We start from the raw sequence: 22,434 nt of genomic DNA, 5'->3' as shown, positions 1-22,434 counted from the left end.
ACTTAAGATTTGCCAGACTATAAAAGGCTATTGTGTTGTCTCAACCACTTCAATCAACTGGAGAACGCAGGCAACGGTACACCGGACCTGACGTGAGATAACAGTTCGCGCTTTAAACTTATTAAACATTAAAAATAACACTTAACACAAACCACGTTAAAAACAGCTAACAAAAAGGCTAACAAAAGCGGTGGATAGAGTGATTACGAACTACTCCGAATTGTTATATCTCTCTCTCAAACGTAACTTCAGTGACAGTGTGTGTGGGCAGTGAACGGTATCGGACACAGCAAGCAAACGCTGGCCTCAGCGCGCGGCTTTTCCTGCCCCAGTGAGTCGAGTCAGCACACAGCCGCACCCGAGAGCACACCCCGCCCCGCCCCGCACCTCCACACAGCCCGAGCGCCCCGCCTCGCACCTCCACACAACCAAGTTTCCTTGGAGGTGTCTCGGCACTTGTTTCTTCCTACGACACAACTCGTCGTAGGTGCGCACTTATCTTCGCCAGGCAACTCGGACCTTTGAGGGTGACTGGTGGGCGTATGTTGTCTGCCCGAGCCAAACCCTCCCCGCTACCAGACGGGGGACGGCAGACCCTGCCACCCCTGCAGCCCTGCCCTTGCCACCGGCGAGGCGAAGGACGCGAGCGTGCTGAGTAGTGTGGTATGGAGTTGCTGTCTTCGAGGTTTTTAACACATTATAGCTGACACTCATTGATACGGTTTCAGTAATTCCACCACTTGCAACATTATTTCAGGTGCATTACTAGTATTATGTTCACGTGTTTAGGCGTGTGGGGCCGTATCTAATCTATTAGATTTTTCAGCTGTTGATTTTTCTGGCGTGTTTTTGTTTAATATTTTTCTTGAGTAACATTGTTACGCATATCATGTATAATCATTCTTTTTTTTTTCTCCTTTCTTTTGTGTGTTTTATTGCACAGTGAAGTTTTGTCTTGCTAAGCCTCACTCATTATCCTTTTTCCTCTTTTATTATACATTTTAAAGGCATCGGGGAGGAGTGAGCACATACTTAGCGGTGAATGATTATTACTTTACTTATTTTTGCAGCAATATTATTTTTCTTTTACCATTTTACTCCTCATTTTAATAGTAACTCTTTTTAATGGCAGAGAAACCTGACCCGAGGACTATGAGGGGTGGGTAGAGACAAAGAACAGTGCCGTCAAGGATAACGGTAACTGTTCTCATGTAAGGAGTGTAGCAGTCTTCAAAGGGTGCTTGCTCCTCCTACGCTGCATGTGCAACCAAGAGGTATTTACTTACCTTACTAATCCCACAATGGCTTCTGCCCCTAATCACCCGCTAACAGCAACAGCAGTTAGGCCTTTCGCAGGGTAGCAAGGGAGGCAGACTGTTCGGCCAGGGACTTCTCGTTTCAAAGTGAGATTGTCATGGACATTTCATTCGTGTCAAATCCGGGAGATAAAATATCTCTCAGCTGCTCGAAGGTCAATCCCGGGAACGGGGGCACGGCCCTTATAAACAGGAGCGCGTTCACAGGACGGAAGGATTATCATGCGTTTCGGTCACTTTTTCTTGAAACATTTGGGGAAGATGGGCAACACAGCCTCGTAAAGGGTATAAATTTTGCTGTGGACACTGTGCAAACGAATGGCCTTTTTAACAGGCCAGTGGACGCCTATAGGCTATCTACTGATTTGATCTCGTGTTTTAAACAAGGAAACTGGACAGATGGAGAAACCATTTCTGTAGCTAATGCTGGATTATTACTAGAGTTCCTTGTGTACATGATTGTCCTTAAAGTTCCTCTTCGAAGGAGTGCAGTATCCCTTGACTACAGCCGCACTGGCAACCTACACGGTTTTATCAGCCAACTTTTATGGCCCTTAAAAGTAATTTTGGGTCCTTTTTGAAGCTTCTTTTGCCGTCGACACGTTCGTCGCTGAGAGGGGCCTTCGACCCTCTGACCTAAACCTTTTTTGGGTGTCACCAGCGGTAATAAAAAAAAATCCTTGGTGTGTTCTTTTACCCGTGGTTTAGGCAGAAATAGTCAGATAAATATGTGGTTGGAAATTTGAGCTTTACGATCTATTTTTTTTAATACACAGAATGTGCATAGTGATCGTCTCCAAAGACTAGCGCCGGCTTGAGGTTCAGCCGGACGCTGCTTTGTGTATCTTTCCACCACACGACTATAACCTGCATCCTCGCATTTACTAATTTACGTTTGGTTCCTAAGCTTTTGCCTGCATCTTTTTCATGCGAGAAGGGGAGTGCTTGAGTAATACTTTTCAGTCTAACCCACTATTTTCTTTTATTGCTGAGTTGATGCAAGGCAGTCAGTCTTCTTAATTTAATTGGAGCCGTAATAACCGAGGGTATAGACTAACATAGGGATAGGTACAATTTAACCTTGAACCTCATGTGCTTCTGCTTGAAACATACTTTTTCTCTACAATGACAGATTTAACTTAACTTGAGCAGATGCTGTCCCTAACTTTTATTGTATCCAGCATGTGAATATCTGTAAGCTTTGGAAGTAAGCAGACAAGTCTTACTTACCCTTTGCTTGACATACCACTGTTACCCGTTATGGGAATTATTTTTGGCGTCACAGATGTCAGTCATCCAAGTTCTTTACGATCGAGGGATAGGTGGAAATTTGTCTTTTTAATTTGATGTTTATTAATGCTGGAATTACTTTAATCAATTATGCTGGAATTATATACTTCAGTGAGATTTGTTACAACAGTGATTTCACAACTTGGTGACAGGATTTTCTTTTATAGTACTGTAGACCTGTAAAACGGAGTATTAGGAGTTAGTGGTGCTGCCTGCCGATGCTTCTAAGGTTCTCCAGACTTGTCCTTGTTATCACATTGTAACTATTAGGAGACTCTACGGATAACATTACCTATTTTCACACAACCTTATCTATTGTTGTAAACCCCACCCGTCTCGAAGGCGTGCCGAGGGTAACGACACAGGCAATTAATTGTCACGCAACGGATGAGTGTTTCTCTGCGACAGTTTTGTGTCCAGGTGTGACTCGAAGGTTCAGTGTGTAGCAGATCTTCTTCAAGGATTGTTCCTTTTTCTTTTTACTATTCCAAATAGCTCCATTACCATGTATCCTAATGACAGTTTAGTCAATTTAATTTTACTAGGATGTATCATGTAAATAATTTTTCGAGCTATTATTTTGTTTTCTCGGAATAGTACTGAGCTTCCATGTCCACGACTCTAGCCCTGTTTCCCTCGCCCTGTATGTGCTTTGCCCATTTCTTGTTACTTCCATGATTATTTTTATTATCATTGGCATTTCCCGATGCTGTATCGTTAGGCGGGCTCTGACTTGTACATATTTTTCTAATGCGACCATAACAGGACCTCGTTTAACTAGTACACATTGTGCGACTGTAACATGGGTAGGTACACTGCTTTTAAAGGTCGGGTGAGTCGCGAGGTCGCGACTCTTAGGGAACCGAACGATGTAATGTGTATATTATAATGTACATGTGAATGTATGACTGTACGTGTGGCGACACCCGGTCGGTGTCGCACAACAGGATGTCTAACAACACGTCGTGCTTTTGGCCGTTGGAAGCTGTGATGAACTGACACTATGATCAGCAAATGATGACTTTCATCAGCCGTCATCAACCGGAACCCACACCCTTCCGGACGAACTACAAGCAAATAAAACGGGCGAACAAGTTTCAAAGCAGTTTCTACCAAACTGCGGATGCGGATATCATATTATGACATCCTCACGGATGCGGATGCGGATGTGTTCATGGCCTTGGTACTTCAATAAATAGCACTTTTTTTTCATCTCGGACTGTAGCCCCGGTAGGTTTTTGTGAGGGAAAACGGGAGGCCACGATCTCTCGCCCTCAATATTAAGATGTAATAGCCAGGAATGCCCTAATAGCCCTTTGGAGAGGAAAACAGCACAAAATAAGGGTGAGTGTATTAACACAAACAAAGACAACAAATTGACCACAAAGTAATCAAACCACTGTAGTGTGCAAAAGGGGTTGGCCTGCTGAGTCACCGGGGTTGGGTGCACCGGTTGTAATCCTCTCAGCTAAAGGCCAGGGAAGTGAAGTCCATAGGCTGGAGTGCAGTGGGAGACAGCAGTGGTGACTTGGTCGGGCGGTGCAGCCAGGGGAGAAGCAGCAAGGAGCCCAGACACGCAGCTTTCCCAGTGAGACGAAGAACCAGCGTGAGGTTGAGAAGGCGAGGTGTGCACTCTGTGGTGGTGAGCTGGTGTCTGCCTTAGCCCGCCACCCGGGCTATGACGTCGGCTCGGAAGTAGGAGGAGCCAGGGCGGAACGAGGCCGGCAGACTTAACAAGGCCGGCAGGGCGTAGTTACCCCTCACACGGCCCCCCAAACAAGAATCTGCTGGAAGTAGATTACACCAAAAGTTAACAAGACCTGCTCAGTAGGTCAGCACCCAAATTATCTTTGCCTGCCACATGAACGACTCTGAACTTGTAGGCTTGAAGAGACAAAGCCCAACGAAGCAGTCTATCATTCTTTCCTTTGAATGTTGACAGGTACACAAGAGGCTTGTGATCTACCTCTAAAATAAGCTCCTTACCGCGTAGGTAGAGTCAAACCTGTTGATGGCGAAGATGACTGCAAGGCACTCTCGTTCAATCGTGGAGTACCTTGTTTCACGGTCGAGTAACTTCCGACTGGCATAGGCGACGGGATGTGGACAGTCGCTGTAGTACTGCAGAAGGACTGCTCCAATCCCGCGGCTGGAGGAATCGGTCCTCAGAACGAACATCAGATCCGGGTTCGGCAGACGAAGCACTGGTGGCGAGACCAACTTATCCTTGAGGTGTTTGAACCGCACCAACAAGTCTTCACTCCAAGCCAACGGTTCGGGAACATTCTTCTTGAGCAAATCTGACAAAGGGCCGGTGTATTCAGCTGCCTGCGGGATAAACATGAGGTAAAATGACAAGCCCAAGGAAGGCTTTGAGAAGTTTCTTGGTGGTAGGTGGAAGCATGATGGTGATGGCATCGGTCTTGTCATGCTGAGGTTGAAGATACGTCCCGTCGACGATGAATCCAAGGTAACGAATGGAGGGGACTCCGAAACGACACTTGGATGGCTTGACGGTGAGATGATGTTCCCTCAACCGTTCCAAGACTCCTTGAAGAGCGTCTAGATGCGTGGACCAGTCCTTTGAATAAACAAAAATATTATCGAAGTAGAAGGAGACGTTAGAGATCCCACCAAGCACAATGCGCATGAGGCGTACGTAGGTAGCACAGGCAGTAGAGAGACCGAAGGGCATGCGGCGAAACTCAATCAATCCTAGGTGGGTTGGAAAAGCTGTGAGATCTTTGGCGTTGTCTGTGAGAGGTACCTGGTAATACGCCTTGCACAGATCGCTGAAATACTTGGATCTTGAGAATTTATGCAAATCTTCGGTAATGTCGCAGGTGGGATCAGCATGAAAAACTGTGATGGAATTTAATTGGCGATAGTCAATAGCCATTCTGTAGGAATTGTCTGGTTTCCTTACCATCACAACAGGAGAACAGTGAGGAGAGGACGAGCGTTGGATGATTCCTTGCTGGAAGAGAGTCTCGACTTCTTGTCTGAAAGATGGCTGAAGTTGAACGGGGACGGGATAAACCTTGGTTTGGACTCGGTCGGTCGTGGTGAGAGTGATGTCGTGTTCTAGGGTATTGCGGTGACCTGGAACATCTGAAAAGACATCAGCAAATTCTTTGAGGAGATCTTCAATGTTGGCGTTCTGGTCCCAGGTGTGGGATTCTCCTACCTGAAGCTTTCCGGTAGCAGGGACCTCTAAGGAACTCTGTGTCGTGGGGAGCTGAAAAACTTCGTTATAAACTTGCTCCTCGATGACTGCGGGTCCATCTTTCCCAGGCGCCGAGAGTGCTTCTAGGGTGGCAACTTCATCCAGGACGTGTATACACTGAACTTGGGCCCTGCGATGGTACTTTTTCAGGATGTTGACGTGGAAGACTTTAGGTCCTTGGGGAAGATCAACGAGGTAGTCTACTTTACCCCTTTTCTGTAGGATCCGGTAGGGGCCCTTCCAGGATACAAGGAGCTTGCTGGTGTCGCTGGGTAGAAGAACGAGGGCCTCGTTTCCTGGGTTGAAACTCCCACCTTGAGACTTGAGGTCAAAATAAGTCTTGTAGAGGCGGCGGCTGACTTCAGCGTTCTGGGCGGCGATCTTGCTACATTCCTCCAATTTATCCCGTAGCTCCAGAACGTACTGGAAGTTGGTCCGTTCTTCCTGTTGAAGGGTCTTGTCCTCCCAAAGGTCGCGCAACACTGAGAGAGGACCACGGACGCTGCGACCATAGAGCAGCTCGAAGGGCGAGAATCCTGTCCTGTCACTGGGAGTTTCTCGGAGGGCAAACAGAGTAGGTGTTAAATACCTGTGCCACTCACGTGGTTTCTCGCTGCAGAGCTTCCTCAGGATGGCTTTCAGGGGACCGTGCAGCCTTTCAATGCGGCCGTTGCCACTGGGGTGGTAAGGCGTAGTAAAGATCGGCTTGACCCCCAGTAGTCGATGTAGTTCTTGCATCAGGGCTGAAGTGAATTGGGTCCCACGATCAGACAGAACTTCACGAGGGATGCCGACTCTGGAGAAGATGGTGAGAAGAGCTTCAGCAACTGAGATAGAGTCGACATCCTTTAGTGGCAGGGCCTCAGGGAAGCCTGTGGAAAAGTCGATAAGAGTTAGGATATACCTGTGTCCGGCAGAGGAAGGAGGGGAGAGTGATCCAACCAGATCAATGGAAACACGAGCAAAGGGCTCGGTAACGATGGGCATAGGCTGAAGGGGGGCTGGTCTTACTCGCCCCTTTTGAGAGAAGCGCTGGCACTAGTCACAAGAACGGCAGTGTACTCTGCTGTCAGTACCCATCCCAGGCCAGAAGAATTGATCGGCGACTTTCTGTTCAGTCTTGCGATGGCAGTAGTGACCAGCTAAAGGGTTCTCATGTGCTACACTTAATACGATGGGCCGGCACTTAAGTGGAACGACCAAACATAATTTTCCCAACTTCTCTGGACCCCGTGAAGTAAGGTACTTCCGGTAGAGGAGTCCTTCTTGGAAAAGGAACTTAAAGGTGGAGTTGTTGCGAACTTGGTCGATCTCTCCCGTTGCAGCCTTGGCTCGTGCGACGGACAGAGTATCGCAGGACATCTGAAGACGACCAAACTCCTCAGGGGTGACGGACAGTGGCTGGAGATCAGGAAGATGAAGGGGATGAAGGCGCTTCATTCTAGCCGTCGAGGCTCGAGTCTCTACTACACACACCTGTGGGGAAGTAAAAGAGACTAGAGAGTCAGGGTAGACAGGGGCTGACTTGGCAAAGCTCTGGGCAGGAGGTGTAATAACGTTGGAAGATGAGGGAAGTATAGCGGGTTCAGAAGTAGGAGGCTGAGGACCGTAGTCGAAGGCAGGTTATGGCTCCTTAGGGACCCGTACCCCAGGGGCATCGCCAATCACAACGCTGGCAAACTTGATGGGAGCCCGGACTACGTCAGTCCAGCCTTCAAAGTAGGGACAACTGACGTAACAGCGGAGAACAGGGAAGGTGTCAACCCGCCCCAGGTAGTCGGCCACTTGACACCGGCGGCAGTTGGTGAGGTCGGCATCAGGGAGAACTTCGTCGGCCACGACAATGCAGGTACACCCAAAATCCCTAAAGATGGAAGAGGTCCAAGATCCATTAACAGTACCGGCAACAAGGGGTCGAGGAACACTGTGCTCAGAGAGGCAAAATCCTACCGTGAAAGGTTGAGATGGAGGACTCTCTTTGAAGGCCCGTGGATTCTTGGGACACCGGTGCCTAATGTGGCCTAACTCACCACAGCCATGACACTTGATGGTGGAGGAAGTAGTCGGTGTGGATGACGTGCGAGCTGGTGGTGACGTCTTCGACGTGGGCTTCAAGGGTCGGGGAGCAGGTTTGGCCGAGGATCGACTGGAGTAGTGTGCCGTGGTCCAATCATCAGCTAGCTGGACTGCGCTGTCGAGAGACGAGGGTCTTTGCTCTTTGATAAAAGTGCGGAGGTCAGGACTCAAAGAAGCCAAGAACTGGTCTAGTACCATGAATTTCTTCAAGGAATCAAAATCTGCCGGAACCTTAGAAGCCTCCAACCAGCTCTGGAATAGACGGGTTAAGTGAACAGCAAACTGAGTATAATTTTCCCCGTCTCTAATCTTGGCAGAGCGGAAATCGAGGCGATATCCGTCTGAAGTCTTCTTGAATCCTGCCAGCAAGGACATTCTCAGCGCGTCGTAATCACTGGTAATCTCAGGGGAAAGAGAGACGTACAACTCTGCTGCTTTTCCTGTCAACAGACACCCCAACCTGACAGCATACGTATCCTGGTCAAGCTGTAACAGATCCGCTACTCTCTCAAAGCGAGTGAGATAGGTAGCTATATCCTCTCCGTCCTGGTATGCTGGTAACTTGGGACGAGCAGCTGCCTCAGGGATGGCGAGAGTGGCAGGCTTACTTTGCGCGGACAGACGCATTCGCTCAGTTTCAGCTGTAAGTCGAGCAAGTTCTAACCTTTCCTGTCGCTCCGCTTCTTCTTTCCGTTCTTGTCGCTCCGCGGCTCGTTCTTCCAGCTCGTAGGCCTGCATCCGGATGACATATTGTCCAACGTCTGTTCCCGAGAAGCCTAATTCCACAGCCTGCTTCTTAAGTTCCTCGACGGAAGCCATGGTAAAGACAAATGTAACGAATGAAGAAATACCAATACCCAAAAGAAATACCAAAACAATCAAAACATAAGGAAACAACACCTCGCTACAGCCGGCAAACACAACGTGGACGGCAGTAACAAGACTGTAGAAAATCTGTGAGTCTTGAGACTGAAGCGATAAAAGAGATTACTCGCAGTGTACAAAAAAGTATACAAAACAGTACACAAAAACATCAACTTACAGGAAAGGACGTCTGTAAGGAACTCACTTCCGGGCCTCAGACAGTGAGTGCGCGCTCAAGGCGACTTCAAAGCTGTAATCCTTTCAAGGGACTGGAACAACAGATTAAACAATTAATCAGACATGTCCAAAGGCAAGAATCCTGGCAAGGTCTCCACATGTGAGGGAAAACGGGAGGCCACGATCTCTCGCCCTCAATATTAAGATGTAATAGCCAGGAATGCCCTAATAGCCCTTTGGAGAGGAAAACAGCACAAAATAAGGGTGAGTGTATTAACACAAACAAAGACAACAAATTGACCACAAAGTAATCAAACCACTGTAGTGTGCAAAAGGGGTTGGCCTGCTGAGTCACCGGGGTTGGGTGCACCGGTTGTAATCCTCTCAGCTAAAGTCCAGGGAAGTGAAATCCATAGGCTGGAGTGCAGTGGGAGACAGCAGTGGTGACTTGGTCGGGCGGTGCAGCCAGGGGAGAAGCAGCAAGGAGCCCAGCCACACAGCTTTCCCAGTGAGACGAAGGACCAGCGTGAGGTTGAGAAGGCGAGGTGTGCACTCTGTGGTGGTGAGCTGGTGTCTGCCTTAGCCCGCCAGCCGGGCTATGACGTCGGCTCGGAAGTAGGAGGACTACCTCCCCTGCATATCCTAGATGAGGCTCCACTCCTGCAACAAATGGGAAGCGCAATACGAGGGCTTAAACACAATAAGAGCGCTGGATCTGATGGCATCCCTGCTGAAGTCTACAAGCACGGGGGACCTGAAATGCGGCAGCACCTCTTTGACCACATCCTCACCATATGGACCACGGAAACAATTCCCCAGGACAGGAAATATTCAAATCTCATTAACATCTATAAAAACAAAGGTGACAAGACAATTTGTGGAAACAGCCGAGTTGTAGTTGCTGGCAAGGTCCTGTCAAAGATCATGCCACCAAGACTTATCCAACACCTTACTGAGATCATCCTTCCTGAATCACAGTGTGGATTTAGGAAAGATCGTATCACTGTAGACATGATTTTTGCTGCCAGGCAAATTCAGGAAAAGTGTCGGGAACATAATAAAGATTTGTTTATGGCCTTTATCGATCTTTCGAAGGCCTTTGACACTGTAAATCGTGAAATTTTATGGATTATTCTTGGAACGGTTAGGGTAAATATTCTCCGTCAAATGCATGATGGCATGCAGGCCAGAGTTGCGATCAGCGACCAACAATCAGAACCCTTCAGCGTTGGTGTAGGCGTAGACAGGGCTGTGTCCTACGTAGCACCTGTATTGTTTAACATCTTTTTATTGGCAGTAATGCAACTTTTGCATAATGCCCTTGGACCAAATGCAGGTGTAGGTGTTCAGTATCGACTTGATGGGAGTCTTTTTTTTAATATTAGACATCTGGAAGCCAACACACGGACCATCATCACTCAGGTCTTGGAGCTCCAGTATGCTGACGACTGTGCAATTCTTGCACATGATCCAGAATCCCTTCAACAAGCACTGGACATCGTATCAACCATATACACCTCTCTAGGTCTCAAAATAAACACCCAGAAAACTGAAATAATTATCCAGCCAATAGCTCCTCCGCAGGTAATGCCACAGTTCACTATCAATGGTGTTCCAATCAAACTTGTGGACCATTTCAAATACCTTCGTAGCATACTTACACCTGGCTGATCACTTGACCAAGAAATTCACATTAGAGGCTCCATCTGGAGATCAAGAATTACCCTCGACTGAGCAAGAATTTCCCCTAATCTAAGGAGATTCTTGCGTTTCTTGTTTTAGCGCGTCAGATTTTCAAGAATCCCCACAAATTCTTGACAAGAATTGGCTGTCCCGCGCAAGCCGCGGCGGAGCAGGGTACGGCCACTTTCTTGCTGGCCGCACCTCTTTAGGCCTATGGCGATGACCATTTCCTGAGCTTCCTCTGGGTATATCCTGCCAGGTGGGGGTGGATACAGAGTTCACGAAGTTATTGTTGTGTTATTGCGGCACCACATAGCATTTTAAAGCATCATTGTAGGATAAATAAGAAATTTTCGGTATGAAAACATCATCGTACTTCATTAGAGAGAAGAAAGTGAAACGATGCCATTTGAAAATATTTTTTTTCGCGATAAGGACGTTTTAAGAAATTCCGTCGCATACAGTGACGCTAAGCAGCGAGGGAAATGTTCTTAATGAACTGTAGATCTCGTAGTAGTGAATAAACTAGCGCGTGTTGTCCTTGACGAGTGACAAAATGAGATATAGTGTTGATTCATCTAGTCATATGAGCAAGAAAGAGTGCTCTGGCGGATCACGGGTGGGAGGTGGAAAACAGTCTAAAAAATGGGGCGGGGGTCAAGAAAGCCAGATATCACCAGATGACGCCCTAGAATAGGCCTTGCTTCTGCTGCTTTTGAAAGATTGAGAGCGAGAGTCTTTCTCAGCAACAATCTGAGGCTGGAAACAAAGACTGCAGTGTATCAGGCAGTGTGCATATCGACGCTCCTATATGCCTCAGAAACTTGGACACCATATAGACGCCATATTCAGCTGCTTGAGGACTTCCACACGAGATGCTTAAAGCGCATCTTAGCAGTATCTTGGGAAGACAGAATCACTCACGAGGAACTGTACCGTCGCCTCAATACAGTGAGCTTCGAGACACTGCTAGCCAAGCGCCACCTCCGCTGGCTTGCTCATATCATCAGGATGCAAGACGACCGTCTCCCAAAACAAATCTTATATGGCAAGCTGTCACAAGGAAATCGTTCAGTTGGAGGACAGAAGAAGAGGTTCAAAGATCACTCAAAAAATCTCCTCAAATGTATGAACATACAGCCTGCGACACTGTAACAATTAGCTTCAAACCGTTCCATCTGAAAATCAGCATGCCACAGAGGAACATAAGTACTTGAGGCTTCATTAAACCTAAAGAGAGCCACCAAGCGAGCCCGCCGGCATTACAGGGCTCAAGGACTCATCCCTCCAAATGAACAACACCTCTGTCATCTGTGCAACAAGATCTGTGCTTCCCGGATTGGACTTCACAGCCATCTGCGGTGGCACCAGAGGACAGAGTAGTGACCCTCATTATTCATCCCATTTCATGGAGCAATCGTCGTCATCGGCAACGATGGACTGCCATAAGCAAGCAAGTGTGTGTGTGTGTGTGTGTGTGTGTGTGTGTGTGTGTGTGTGTGTGTGTGTGTGTGTGTGTGTTTACCTAGTTGTATTTACCTAGTTGTGACATACGGGAAAAGAGCTACGCTCTCGCTGTCCCGTCTCCATATCCTCTCTTATCCAACTTTTCCTTAAAATCATGAATGTTTCTTGCACAAACCACCTCCTCCTCCAGTCCATTCCACAGCTCAATGCTTCTGTTTGGGAAGCTAAACTTTTTTCACATCTCGCCTACACGTGGTCGCCCTCAACTTCTTTCCATGTCCTCTCGTTTCTCTCTCGCTCCACACGCACAGGTCCTCTCTGTCCAGATTCTCCACCCCGCTCGCCACCCTTTACACCGCTATCAGGTCTCCTCTTTCTCTTCTCTCCAGGGTTATGAGCCCCATGCTATTGAGTCTCTCCTCGTAAGTCCGATCCCTAAGTTCCGGTACCATCTTAATTGCCACTCTCTGTACTCTTTCCAGCTTTCTTATATTCTTCTTTTCGTGAGGAGACCAAACCATTGCTGCATACTCCAACCTTGGCCTTATCATTGTAACTATTATTTTCTTCATCATCTCTTCGTCCAAATACACATATGCCGTCCTTATGTTCTTCAGGAAATTCATAGTTTGTCCCGTTCTCCTGTTGATGTGTTTGTCCGGTGACATGTTCTCTGAGATAGTCACTTCCAAATCTTTTTCTTCCATTCCTCTGCATATTATCTCACTTCCCATCTTATAATCATATTCACATCTTCTACCACTCCTACCAAACTCATTTTTTTTTACATTTCCCAAGGTTGAATTCCATCTGCCATGTACCACTCCACTCCCATATTTTGTCCAGGTCCCTCTGCAATGCCTCACAGTCTTTCACATCATTGGCTAGTATCAATAGCTTTGCATCATCTGCAAACAAACTCACATAGCTGGTCACTCCGTCCACCATATCATTTATATAAACAGTAAACATTATTGGCGTCAGCACTGAAACTTGTGGGACCCCACTCATCACTGGGCACCAGTTGGAAACCTTGTCCTTGATTATTGTCCTCATTTCCCTGTTAGTTAGGAAGTCCTCCAGCCACGTAATCAGTCCATCACCCACTCCACCCCTATTTTTTATTTTCCAAATTAGTCTTCTGTGCGGTACTTTGTCGAATGCCTTTTTCAAATCCAGGTACACTCCATCCCCCCAGCCTTCTCTCTCTTGTATTAAATCTGTCACCCTTGAGTAATAACATAACAAGTTGGTGACACAAGATCTCCCTCTCCTGAATCCAAACTGGCAATCCAAGATAATTATCTCCCTTTCTAAAAAATCCGACCACCTGTTTTTAACTAGCCTCTCACATATCTTCGCAACCACACTAGTGAGCGATACCTGTCTGTAATTTAATGGGTCCTCTCTCTTTCCTCCTTTATAAATTGGTACTATGTTTGCTCTCTTCCAATCTTGTGATACCCTTCCTTCACTCATGGAGGAGCTCATTATGGAGTGCAGTTTCTCTGCAAGTTCCTCACTACATTCTTTCAGGATCCACCCTGATACTCCATCCGGCCCTGTCGCCTTTCTTACATCCAGCTTGTTTAAGCTTTCCTTGACCTCCTGTACCATTAACTGTATATCCTGTGTGTGTATTTACCTAGTTATATTTACCTAGTTGTGAAATACAGGAAAAGAACCGTACTAGGCTCGTGCTGTCCCGTCTCCATAACGCTTATTATCCAGTTTGGCTTTAAATTCATGAATCGTTTTTGCACACACAGTCTCCTCGTCAAGTCCGTTCCATGTTGTTATGCTTCTATATGGGAAACTGTATTTCTTGACGTCTCTCCTACAGTCGCTCATCTTAAATTTAAACATCCTCTGTCTATCCTTAACTCAAAATCTCAACTGGAGACTTCATATATCTTCTCTTACCAAATCAGCTTCCTTGAGGTTGGGTGTTCTGTATCGTTTCCGCTAGTTCTACTCCCCCGCACAGTTGCTATCCATTTACAGGGGCCTTGTCCGCCCTCGTATGGAGTATGCATCTCACGTGTGGGGGGATACACTCACACAGCTCTCCTGGACAGAGTGGAGTCTAAGGCTCTTCGTCTCAACAGCTCTCCTCCTCTTACTGATAGTCTTCTACCTCTTAAATTTCGCCGTCATACTGCCTCTCTTTCTATCTTCTATCGATATTTCCATGCTGACTGCTCTTCTGAACTTGCTAACTGCATGCCTCCCCCTCTCCCGCGGCCTCACCACACACGACTTTCTACTCAAGCTCATCCCATTACTGTCCAAATCACTTACGCAATAGTTGACCAGCATCTTCACTCTTTCATCATTCACGCTGGTAAACTCTGGAACAATCTTCCTTCATCTGTATTTCCTCCTGCCTACGACTTGAACTCTTTCATAAGGAGGGTATCAGGACACCTCTCCTCTCGAAGTTGACCTATCTTTCGGCCACTCCTCTAACTCTTCTTAGGAACAGTGAGTAGCAGGCTTTTTTTCACATTTGTTTCCTTTTTTATGCCCTTGAACTGACTCCTCTGCTGTAAAAAAAAAAAAAGCAACTCCTGCCACTTGACACTACATGCATAGAGCTTGTTGAAGTCTTGCAGTTTTTGACAAAAGTCTGTTTGTAATTCTTCACTGAGTTTTTGCATCACCAGCAAACAAGTTCATGTAGCTCTCGTCCCCAATATCGATATTTATATCATTTACATACATCAAAAATATAATAGGTGCCAACACCCAACCTTGCGGCACTCCGCTTGTCGCCTCTCTCCACGAAGAGTGTTTTTCCCCTAACCCAACTGTTCTCATTTTTCTGTTTTTAGAAAATCTTGCATCCAGCTGTGCAGCTTTCCTTGAACTCTACCTTTGTACTTTAGTTCCCACAGAAGCCTTTGATGTGATACTCTGTCAGTAGCTTTCTCAAAGTCCAAATAAATACTGTCCACCCATCCATCTCCCTCCTGCATTACTTCTGTTACCCTGTCATACAAACTCGGGAGATTTGAAACACACAATTTTCCTTTTCTGAACCCTTAGTGGCCCCCTGTAAGTATACTGTGGTTTTCAAGATGCTTCACGAGAGCCCTTCTTACCAGCTGCTCTAAAATTTTACATACAACACTTGTTAACCCCTGAAGGACAGACTGACTAGAGGGCGATTTTCTGCTCGCAGAGTGTGTGCCGTGTTGATAAAATTTGGCTAATAAGATGTTCTTCATCAGCGCCATGTGTAGCAATTTTAGACAAAAACAAAATAGTTGATAGTGCTTTTGCATCGCCATTCTTTCATTTACGTGAGGAAATAAACTAGAAGTTCCTCGGTTGCAGTACAGTGGAGAGTACAAATTTTGACGGGACAGCGGATGACGAGAATTCCCACAACCCGCCTTTCTGCCTTTCTCCGCCTAAGCGGGAACTCCCGCGAGCCGTCCTTTAGGGGTTAATGATACTGGTCTTTAAATTATTATTTTTTTTTTTAAATGGGAACAACTTTGTCTTTTTTTCCATATGGCTGGTGGCTTTCCTTGCCTGAATGACTCCAGAAACATGCAATGCAGTGGTGTGCTTAATTCATCTGCCATTCATTTAGAACTCAACATGAAGTATCATCAGGTCCACTTGCTTTGCTCTCATCCAATTTACTCAACTCCTCCTTGGCTCCTTGGCTCACTGTGTGTCTGATAATTTGCAAGGGGCTGGCTGGTCTACAGTGTCTGCTTCAGCCCCTCCTTGGCTCACTGTGTGTGTCTGATAATTTTAGAGGGACTGACTGGTCTCCAGTGTCTGCTTCAGCCCCTCCTTGCCTCACTGTGTGTGTCTGATAATTTTTGAGGGACAGACTGGTCTCCAGCGTCTGCTTCAGCCCCTCCTTGGCTCCTTGCCTCACTGTGTGTGTCTGATAATTTTTGAGGGACTGGCTGGTCTCCAGTGTCTGCTTCAGCCCCTCCTTGGCTCACTGTGTGTGTCTGATAATTTTTGAGGGACTGACTGGTCTCCAGTGTCTACTTCAGCCCCTCCTTGGCTCACTGTGTGTGTCTGATAATTTTTGAGGGACTGGCTGGTCTCCAGTGTCTGCTTCAGAAACATTTTCTTCAGTGCAGACTGACAGAAACCTTTATTTAACGCACCACATCTATCCTCTTCTCAGTCCTATACTTCCCCTTCATCCATAATTGTTTGCATCTTGTCTGCTTTATTTTTTCTTCTTATATAGTTGCAAAACAACTTTAGTTCGTCAGTACCTTTATCTACAATGTCTCTTTCAAACTGTATTTGAGATTCCCTTCTTGTCTTAGTATACGTAACTATTTCTTGCCCGTTTATAATTTTCATAATCTCTCTCACTTCCGTGTTTTCTGTATCTGTTCCACAGTAAATCCCTCTTATTTTTAGCTTTTTGGCATTCCTCAGTAAGACCCTTTTTTTTCAGTCTCTGTCTTATAGTGAGGAATAAACATCTGTTATCTTGTTGTGTAAAACACAGTTTTTCCTACTGCTCATTGATGTCCCTATGCCTGAGCTCTTTCTTCAAGTCTGTTTCCAGGAAATACCTTTTTAATTCTTCATTGTTTCCCTTTTTGTAGTGTAATTGCTTCTTGTAATCTACATTTTCATTTTCTCCATCACATGCCACCACAAAGTTACACTCCAGCACCGTGTGATCACTCCTGCCTGGCGGAGGGCTGTGTATCAAGTTGTCAGCTTTATTTTCTTATCTGGTAAACATAAGGTCCGGTAAAGAATGTTCATCCAAGCCTCTCCTCCGTGTGTTGTGTTTTACGTGTTGAGCCACAAAGAAGTCCTGAGTCAAATCCAGCAGTTATTGGTCCCCAAAGTTTTCCACACTCTGAACATCCAAAATGTACCGATCAATATTCACATTAAAGTCTCCTGTTAGTGTAATCCACTCTGACTTACCTTCCATTTGCTGCAGCAGCCTTGTCAGGCACCATTTCTTTGCTGGAAGACTTCCTTGTCAGGCACCATTTCTTTGCTGGAAGACTTCCTTGTCAGGCACCATTTCTTTGCTGGAAGACTTCCTTGTCAGGCACCATTTCTTTGCTGGAAGACTTCCTTGTCAGGCACCATTTCTTTGCTGGAAGACTTCCTTGTCAGGCACCATTTCTTTGCTGGAAGACTTCCTTGTCAGGCGCCATTTCTTTGCTGGAAGACTTCCTTGTCAGGCACCATTTCTTTGCTGGAAGACTTCCTTGTCAGGCACCATTTCTTTGCTGGGAGACTTCCTTGTCAGGCACCATTTCTTTGCTGGGAGACTTCCTTGTCAGGCACCATTTCTTTGCTGGGAGACTTTCTTGTCAGGCACCATTTCTTTACTTGAAGACTTCCTTGTCAGGCACCATTTCTTTGCTGAGAGACTTCCTTGTCAGGCACCATTTCTTTGCTGAGAGACTTCCTTGTCAGGCACCATTTCTTTGCTGGGAGACTTCCTTGTCAGGCACCATTTCTTAACTTGAAGACTTCCCTGTCAGGCACCATTTCTTTGCTGGAAGACTTCCTTGTCAGGCACCATTTCTTTGCTGGGAGACTTCCTTGTCAGGCACCATTTCTTAACTTGAAGACTTCCCTGTCAGGCACCATTTCTTTGCTGGAAGACTTCCTTGTCAGGCACCATTTCTTAACTTGAAGACTTCCCTGTCAGGCACCATTTCTTTGCTGGAAGACTTCCTTGTCAGGCACCATTTCTTTGCTGGAAGACTTCCTTGTCAGGCACCATTTCTTTGCTGGAAGACTTCCTTGTCAGGCACCATTTCTTTGCTGAGAGACTTCCTTGTCAGGCACCATTTCTTTACTTGAAGACTTCCTTGTCAGGCACCATTTTTTAACTTGAGGACTTCCTTGTCAGGCACCATTTCTTAACTTGAAGACTTCCTTGTCAGGCACCATTTCTTTGCTGGAAGACTTCCTTGTCAGGCACCATTTCTTTACTTGAAGACTTCCTTGTCAGGCACCATTTCTTTACTTGAAGACTTCCTTGTCAGGCACCATTTCTTTGCTTGAAGACTTCCTTGTCAGGCACCATTTCTTTACTTGAAGACTTCCTTCTCAGGCACCATTTCTTTACTTGAAGACTTCCCTGTCAGGCACCATTTCTTAACTTGTAGACTTCCTTGTCAGGCACCATTTCTTAACTTGAAGACTTCCTTGTCAGGCACCATTTCTTTACTTGAAGACTTCCCTGTCAGGCACCATTTCTTAACTTGAAGACTTCCATGTCAGGCACCATTTCTTTACTTGAAGACTTCCCTGTCAGGCACCATTTCTTAACTTGAAGACTTCCTTGTCAGGCACCATTTCTTTACTTGAAGACTTCCTTGTCAGGCACCATTTCTTTACTTGAAGACTTCCCTGTCAGGCACCATTTCTTTACTTGAAGACTTCCCTGTCAGGCACCATTTCTTTACTTGAAGACTTCCCTGTCAGGCACCATTTCTTTACTTGAAGACCGACCACTGTGTAGGAAAAATGCCTTGCCTCTTCATCTGGTCTTTCTGTATTTTTCTTTTTGGCTTCTTCTCTTTTTTCCTTCAATGCATCCCTTTCTTCCTGGCTGAAGCATCTTTTCACCCATATGTCTTTAAAATCCTCAGTGTCTTTAAGTGTGTTGGCATTTTCCATTATTTTGTCACTCTGAAAAGTCACTTTCAAGAGCCTTGTCTTGCTGATGTTGTTTATCCAGCCCTTTGTATTCTTCTGTACCCTTTTCACTGATTTCTTCTGATACATATCTCACTACATTCATTACTAGCTTCACCTCTTCCCTGTCCCTTGTGATTCTGTTCCAGGTTTCCTTTTCCATGTTTCCGAGAATAACAATTGATGTGTTCATGTCTACACTCAAAGTTTTGGCTGAAAAAAATCGATTTTCTGAAAATCTCCCATGAAACTGCTAAGGGCCTGGTGGATGTGTTGTGCAATGTTGCCAGGCGTAGCAGCGCACAGTGAACTTCAAAATTTAAATACCTTACACCCTACGCGTGCCTAAGCTGATCAGGTACCTTCAGTTATCTTGTTTCTTCATTTGTATACTTTCTTTCAGATTTTCGGGATTTTATGTCTTGGTGTGATTGTACGATAGTTTTGCAGGACGGCAGCAGAAGCACGGAGGCTACGCACACACTCCTCGCTTGCAGTCCATGTGTTTTGTGCTTTTTTTTTTTCGAGTGCGTTTTCATTATTCTTCTGACAGTATGGTTAAATGCAAAAGAGCGGTGATGTGGAGTGAGGCTGCAAAGAAATGACTGGTAAACTACTAGGAAGAATGAAGTAACAAAGAAATGACCCTCCAGCACCTGTTCCCAGCACCCCAGCGAGACGCTCCCTCCTCCCACCGTGCTGGAACTGCATGTGACTGTTTCCCTCCAACTCAAGTCAACAGTGACACGAAAGAAGATGGATAAAACAAGAGTTTCTACACGCCAGCCAAAAAGGAAGAGACGTGTGAAGGAAAGCAGCGAGTCTGCTGAGTACCAGCCAGGTGATTTTGACACCTTGGCCCTACGTAGGCCTAACCTGGCAACAGTGAGTGGTGCCCATTGATACTCCCACCACCCCCCACCCCTCTCTGAGGGGGTAATATTTTGTCTATGGTACATATGTGCATCATAGTATGTAATATATAAAAAAAAGAGGGGGACCAGGTGCCCAAAGCCACTCGAAGGAGGACACCTTACCATAGAGGTGACCTGAGATGACCTGGAAGATCCCCCCCCCCCTCCCCCCCCCGAGAGATCTGACCACCTGGAGCATTATCAGCAGAGAAAGAGACAGCGGAAGACAGAGTTATATTTCTCTAGGAACTGTCTCTGTACCGTACATCGTCACCTAAACATAAAAATGCGTTTTTTTCTAGAAATGAATTTTTTAAAGTAAATTATCATATATCTCGACTTGTGTTGTGACGACTTTAAAATTACTTGTTGCATAAGAACCGTGACGGGATTGTCAAAAAAATGGTCGAGCAAAATTAATCTACTCCAAAACTAGTAGATCTATGAATTTCAATTTCCGAAAATTAAGGGGAAAAAAAATACCGCTTGCATCGATGAAATTTTGGTACTTATTTGTTAAGATATGCAAAAGATCACTGACCCTTTTTTTTTTTTTTGGATATCTTTTAGCTATGATATAAAGGATTTTGTCTTACCTTAAATGTTTTTCCATTAATACAATAAAATTTCTTCATTTGCGCTAAATCTCGATTTTTTCAAGCTAAAATATTTTACCAATTTTCACGAAAATAACACAAATGGTACATGACAGTATCTAGTTCACTGTGAAAAAAGTCATAAGAAAATGTGAAGAATTGCAGTTGCAGGAGGTCAAAATGTTGTTGGCATGTCGTAGTTTTGGCTATTTACCTTACCAACTTTCGGTTTTCCTTACGACCTCCTTCGCTTCTCTGCCAATATCCACATTCTCTGTTGTTGTTACTTGTGATTCCATGATTTCTTTTCATCCTTGAGAATTTGAGCATATGTTGTCTGTACATCTTGATAGTTTTAAACATTTCACTTGTCTGTTCCATTTTTTCCTCAAAGTCTTTATTTATCTTAGACAGATGACTTGCTTGATTTATCTTCACCTTGTCTTCTTCATAATCTTCCATCACTCTCTCCTGTTCAGTCGCTGAGTGACATTTCCCTCAGCCGTGCCCTCAGGCTGCCCGGCCACCTCCGCTGTCACTTCATCCACATCTGCAGCCTTTCTGTTAAATTCTTTACCCAATTTCTCATTTTATTTCTTATGGTACTCAAGCTCCCTTCTTATTTTGGCAATATCCTCCTTAAATTGTCCTTCGGTAGTGCTCACTTTTACTGCTAGTTTGTTGAATATTTCCTCGTCCACCAAGTCTCTGAAATCGCCATACCTGGCCCCCTCATCTCTAGTACTTGCAGCCATCTTTTAGCTCACCCAGTACTCCCACAGGAGGCACCACGCCCCTGGCAGTCAGTCCTTTTGGCAGTACAGCCCAGCAGGCCTCCTGGGGTGTAACAAACACCCAGTACTCCCCCAGGAGGCAGCACGCCCCTGGCAGTCAGTCCTACCCTGCTCTGCTGTGGTTTCTGGGGCTGGCCTTTGCAGCGGCCCCCTTGATGTGTGTCTTTTCACCCTCACTTTTTGCTTAATTGTCTGCCTTTACGCTGCCCTTTAAAGCTAGTGGGTGTTGTTATAAGTACAGAACACCCTATTGTATATTAAGTGTATAAATGCACTGACACAGGGGCCTACACGCACCACAGTGGAATGGTCACCAAGCCCCTCTGCCACCACCCCCCATTTGGTGTGCTGTAGAGGGAAGCATTGGTGGTGTGCCTGGCTGTTGGTTGTCATGTCTGAAGGCCTAGGTGGAAGGCTTTGCATGAAATATAAGAGAAAGAACTTGTTTACAATACATATTTTTTAGCCAGGAATATTTTTGTATACATACATTAGGTTAACATAATTTTATTAATCATGTAATATTATGCCCATGTTACACCCAGCAGTTTTCTCTCCACTCCATTCCAAAAGTGCTGAGGACATGTTCCAGTTCACATTAATAACGGAGGGCACGTAACAAACATCCCTTCCCTTCCCATCCCTCCCCTTCCTTTTCCATTCCCTCACATTCCTTCCCATTCCATCCCTTTTCTTCCTTTTTCTTCCCTTCTCATCCCATTCCATCCCATCCCTTCCCTTCCCTTCCCTTCCCTTTCTTTTTCATTCCATCCCTTCCCTTTCCTTCCCATCCTATGTCTTCGTCTTCATCTTCTTCTTCATCTTCTACTTTTTCTTCTTCCTCTTCTTTGCTCAACATCCCTGTTTTCTCTCATGGCCTTGGCCAGGGCGATGCAAACCTTCCCATCATTCATCTTGGTCTGGCTCGTAAATATGGTTCATATTTTTAACCCGGTAGCTGCGGGGATCAGGTTTCTTAAAGGCCCCCCTAAGCGAATTAATAAGAAATAACCATTACTCTTGCAAACCACTTCATAATATATATCAACGCATTTCTGATCAGTTTATGCATCAACTATTTTTGGGGGGTTTATATCATGGCAAAAATGTCGCCCGTCGCTGGTACACGGTAAAACCACAAGTTTGGCCCGTCGCTGCTACCTGGTTAAACATTTTGGGCTCCCTACGATTATTTCCCAAGGCCACAGAGAAGATTAACCGGGCTTCCATGGGGGGTGTTTCCCCCTTCGTGGCGCAGAAGTCATGTAGAACTATCACCAGGATCACAAAACAGTCCATGAAAGTCCCTGCAACTTCTATGAGAGGATTTTCAGCTCCCATTATGACTATTCCCAAGGCCACAGA

At 45.7% G+C, this 22,434-nt stretch overlaps 1 long non-coding RNA gene across 1 annotated transcript; it reads right to left on the bottom strand.

Moving 5' to 3' along the window:
* Positions 1-3,944: 3,944 nt before the first annotated feature.
* LOC126999593 (uncharacterized) lies at positions 3,945-5,336 on the bottom strand. The gene is made up of 2 exons (XR_007753453.1): positions 4,663-5,336; positions 3,945-4,393 (listed from the first exon to the last, which is right to left on the bottom strand). It is a non-coding gene; the product is annotated as an uncharacterized LOC126999593 (long non-coding RNA).
* Between the last annotated feature and the right edge of the window lie 17,098 nt (positions 5,337-22,434).

This window comes from Eriocheir sinensis, chromosome 16 (genome assembly GCF_024679095.1).
Source record: "Eriocheir sinensis breed Jianghai 21 chromosome 16, ASM2467909v1, whole genome shotgun sequence".
Classification (NCBI taxonomy): domain Eukaryota; kingdom Metazoa; phylum Arthropoda; class Malacostraca; order Decapoda; family Varunidae; genus Eriocheir; species Eriocheir sinensis.
Note: the sequence above shows the minus strand (reverse complement) of the source record. Positions and strands in the feature narration are given on the sequence as shown.